The sequence below is a fragment of the Protopterus annectens genome, chromosome 4.part0 (genome assembly GCF_019279795.1).
Source record: "Protopterus annectens isolate FY-2018-M chromosome 4.part0, PAN1.0, whole genome shotgun sequence".
Lineage (NCBI taxonomy): Eukaryota > Metazoa > Chordata > Ceratodontiformes > Protopteridae > Protopterus > Protopterus annectens.
In genome coordinates this window covers 1,765,541,115-1,765,546,441 of record NC_056733.1, presented here as the reverse complement: position 1 = coordinate 1,765,546,441, position 5,327 = coordinate 1,765,541,115, and positions in this window count along the sequence as shown.

Genomic DNA, 5,327 nt, shown 5'->3' with positions numbered 1-5,327 from the left:
CAGGTCCTGGTGAAAAACAAGGGGACCAGAGCCGAGGCGGAGGCGATCCAGAAACCCTGGATGGAGAAGCCCGCTTGGTGGGCGAGGTCAAGGAAGAGTCCTCGGCCCGCCACTTATGGTGCTTCTCCTTCCTTTTGTTTTTTCCAGTCTCCCTCTCCTCCGGAGCCAAAACGGGAGGTTGAGTCCCGACCGGAGGGAGGCAGGGGTGGCTACCACCAAGGGCTGGGTAGCAGCCACCGAAGAACCGGAGGCCAGAGCCGAGTCCGGGGGCAAAAGGCCCACCAGGATCAGCTTCGACCTCCGGTCCTTAAGTGCCCTGGGGTTGAACGCTGCACAAATCTCGCATCCCGAAGAGAGGTGTTCAACCTCAAGACACCTAACGCACCGCCGGTGAAAGCTTATGGCCACACTCGGTGCATTTTGAAAAGATGGCTTTAGGGGCCTCCGACATGTTGTACAGAAAACACACTCACTAGGCCCCTACACACACCACAAACACACACTATGAACCAGCGAGGGTACGGAGGAAAAAATTCTACAAAAAAGATATATAAGAGGGAACCTGAACAGTCTTACACACTCACACAAGAGAAGGTACTAAAAAAATCAAGTTTTTTTCTCACAAATTCACTGAACTACCAGGAGCTCGAAATCCAGCTTGTAGGCTTGAAGCGCGGCAAACTAGATCTGGGGTCAGTTAGGGTTGGCAGGGGATTATGGGTAAAGGGAGGAGCCAAGAGCTCGGATCTATGCTGTGGTAAAAGTTGCCGGCTCAGATCCGAGATCAGATTCGTATCCCAAAGGTTGCTGACAAATGAAGTTTCTACTTCAGATGCTGTATTTTGTCTTCAGCCATTAAAGGTATATGACAATATACCTTTGTAAGCACAAATGTGATCAGGAATCTTTTCTTTCAATTGTTTCTGCTACTGTAAGTATTGGGTAGCTATCTAAATTTTGAAATGCTATGCAGCTTCATAAAATCATTACATAACCTGATTTCTTCATTAGACTTTAGAACTAACACTATGGATTCTAACATTCACTTTTTGACTCCCCTTCTAACATTCTTTGAATAATTTTAGTACTTCTCTTGCACAGCCTTTCTCTGGAATTCTAATATTCTGTACATTTTTTAAATTAACCTTTCTCTTGGAATGGTCTAACTATGGTGTTAAATTTAGGGTTGTCTGCCAAGTAGTTTTGAAAACACTGTTTGTTTCTTAAGAGAAATTCTCTTATCTCTTGTTTCTATGGCTTTCTACCTTAACTGTGGGCATAGAGGTCAATCTTAAATATCAACAATTCTACGTCTTAGAAAATAATGTTTTTTTCCTCAGAAAAGTCAGTCTTATTTCTTCAGCAGATTTGCTGTTATTTACTACTGACCACACAGGTTTGAGTTTCATTCCATGGTTAAAGGTCATTAGTATGTTACATTTGTTACTGTTTTCTTTTATACGTCTATTTAACACTTTAGTACATATCATTTGATTTTCCCACTATATCAAAAGGACCCTGCCACTTAGCCAGGAATGTGGTTTCTATATTACCTGGTCTCCAGTTCTGAATTGCCTTTCCTTGCATTTGTCTTGTACATTCCTTCATGTATGACCTGGGCTCTTTCTCTATGTTCTGATATGATGCACCTTACTATTTTCAGCCTATCTTGTAAGCTGACATAGTGCTTTATGATGCTTTAAATATGATTTTCTCATCTTCCCAGATTTTGCAGGCAATCTCTAACAGTCCGAGAGTGTCGGCATTTATAACAGCTCAGAGAGACTGAACCCTGTCAAAGCTTGTGGTACTTTTATAACAGCAAGCAGGTGGTATGCTACTAATTGCAAGTTTTTGCCATAATTTCCACAGCAAGGACTAATGTCTGGTTAAAATTTTCCACTAGCTCATCTGCCTAGTTGTGGTACACTGACAGCTCCCTACTGAAACGTTTGCACTCGAAATGCTGAGTGGCGACAAGCCAAAAAAAAGACCAAAAACACAGAAGAGCAAATCTCGAAAAATCTCTCTTCTCCTTTAAACTTTATTTTACAGGGGGGAGCCCCCCCTACACCCCTAAACTTATATATACCAACTCCAAGCCTGCCACACCTTGGTGAAAAGGGAATATTCCAAGAAATGGTATCACGGACTTAGTATATGTAAGTCCGTTCTTTCAGCCAATCGGTCTTTGTATTTTTGGACTCACTCTACCGGGTCCTCACATGTCAAATGGTTACCTGCACTAACAACTGTAACCTGATTAGCCTTAAACAATTTGCACTGTTGATGAATTATTCTGAAAACAAATGGACTCCCCCTGTTGATCAGTCTTTTCCCAAACTAGTAATAACTATAACCCAGCAACTCACCTCTCATCCACAAACTCCTCCTCCCAGTTCTCTCCTATTCCCATTTCCACTATAACTAAGCTATTACTAAAACTCTAACCCAGTAGTACCACCCCAGACAACTTACCCTCTGAGTATCTACAATTGTCAGCCAAATCCATCAGCTACCCCATTAGTATCTTCATAAGCAGATCTATCCAAGAATCGTATGTACCTTCCATCTGGAAAAAAGCCTACATCATACCCTTACATAAAGGTGACAACACTGAAGTCTCAAACTTCCGTCCTATTGCCATACTCTCCCCCATCTCTAAAATAATGGAAAAATGCATTCAAACTCAACATATGAACTTTCCACTCCAAAACCAACTATCCACTGCTCAGCATGGCTTCCGACCTGGTCATAGCACCATAACTGCTCTCCTATCCTTTTTGAACACTGTCAACCTCAACCGCAATGATGGTAAACTCATCTCAGCGCTATTCCTAGATCTCTCAAAGGCCTTTGACACTATCTCCCATTCTCTCCTCCTCTCTAAGCTTTCACATCTAGGCATGTCCACTTCTGCTCTTGACTAGTTTACAAACTATCTTACAAACAGACAACAATCTTCCAAATTGCTACACTCCTCACCATTTCTCACTACTGCTACTGGCGTCTCCAAGGATCTGTCTTGGGTCCCCTCCTCTTCAGTCTTTTCATTAACGACTTTCATTCTGCCATCACTCGTGGATTTATAGTACAATATGCAGATGATTCCACTATCATCTACACTGGTACCTCTGAAACAGAACTTCTGACCATGACCCAAAACACTTTCTCCACCACAGAAATTTGGATGACAAATAACCACCTTGCCCATAACCCCAACAAAACTAAGCTCCTCATCTTTACTCCCAAAAAAAACACCACCCTTAATAAATCAAATTTTATCATCTACTCATCTAACAAAACTGCCATAGAGATTGTTACCAAGTTACTCGGAGTTACTATAGATTATAACTTAACCTTTGACCAACACATCCATAATAATATTAAAAAAAACACATCAAAAACTCGATACTCTTTAAAGACATAAACACTTTTTAAACTACTCCACTCAAAAAAAATTTGCCAGAACCTTTCTCCTAACACCTCTCCTTTATGGTACCCCCATTCTTATAAACATCCTATCCTCCTTAAAAAATAAGATGGACACCTGTTACAACAAAATTGCTAAGTTTGTGACCTGTGCTAAATATTCCTCCCACCACTGCTACTCTTTACAATCCCTAAATTGGCTTGAACTCCCACAACACCTCACATATATACAACTATCTACAGCACACAAACTTGTATACAAACCCCTGGAATGCCCAGCCCTCACCTCCCTTCTAACTCTCTATCTACCAAACCGGCATCTCAGATCTGAAAATCAATGTCTTATCCAAATAAGTAGACCAAAACTCCCTGCAAGTCAGTATCTCTACTCTTTCATTGTAGTCAGACTGTGGGACGCTCTCCCATCTCATCTCTGAACCATTAATAGTGCCCCCGTTTCAAAAAGTCTACATCAATATCTCATATCAATGGCTCTGACCATGTGCTATCTCCATCTCCTTAATAACCTGATTTCCTGTTAAAGCCTTTCTACCCAATATTCACCTTCTCTCCCTTCTTAATGTGTCACCCTTAGAAATCTATCTATATTGAATTTTGCCCCTAATGGCATATTACTCTTGTATATGTATACTACATACAGTACTTACAATAGGACTTCTGTTTAAAATGTAATATATCATTATTAATGTGTTTGACTCATCTGTATTCTCTGTTAAACTACACACATTATACCCTGCTATTAACCATAGTTGACTTACTGACTACTGGCCATCTAATTGTACAATGTTCCTAGTTATTCTCCTGTTTGATACACTTTCTGTAACTCAGTTATATTTTTGAAACTCTTGTTTAACTTATTTCTCTTATCTGTATTCTGTTTATGGAGCTTTTCTCCCCAAGCCACCACTAAAAATGGGCACTCTTCAGCCCAGTTGACTTTCCCAGTCAATAAAAACAAATAAACAAATGAAATAAATTTCCTTATGTATCTTTGCAAAAGAAAATAACAACACCAAGTCTCAAATTATAAATTTAGCATTAGTCTTACATATTAGAATAGTATTACGGTATTTAGTTACAGTACTAAATAACCAAAAGGTATTAAAACTATTGCTGATTTTTTGCCAAACACCCAGCAATGTCCATAACAATGTATTCTAATGGGATGACTGTAATTGACATAGGAATCAAATGATTTTTAAATGTTGGTATAGGGATGGTTTTATGGCATTTGGGGCATCTTGCAGAGAGGTTCTCAACTTCTCTCATTATCCCTGGACAGTAAATTCTTGCTAGGATCTGTGCTATATTCTCATCCATTCCAAGGTATCCGCACAGTACATGATTATGTGCTGTCATCATCATGAGGTTTCTGAAAGGTTTGGTCACTAATAGTTCACATACTACTTCCTCATTGTCCTTACCTACTCTGTACAATAAATCATTTTCAATTCAAAGTATGGGTATGAAGTAGGAAAATTTTGTTCGGCTTTTTCCTCTGTAACTCTAGCTATATTTTCACTTGCTCTGCTTAAAGTGTCATCTTCCCACTGTGCCTTTTTAAAGTTAATTGTAATTAGTAGAAGTTAGCTAGTACTGGAATTTCCACAGTCATTCATTCTGTCACGAGATAGAAGGTACTTCCTAAAAGTACAGGTATTAGTTTCTCAGTGTCTATCTGTCTTCCTAAGAAAGGCAGCTCATACCCGTACTCTTGTGTCCATTGCTGTCTCTACCTTACTTATTTTTTTCTTTTCCTGTAGGGTTCTTGCATTTTTGCTCAACAGTAATATTAGGGCTCTGTTCAAGGTTATTTTTTCTGTCAATATGCACTACCACCTCCTTTGTCTTTCCTTCTTTAAATTGTTCTCCCA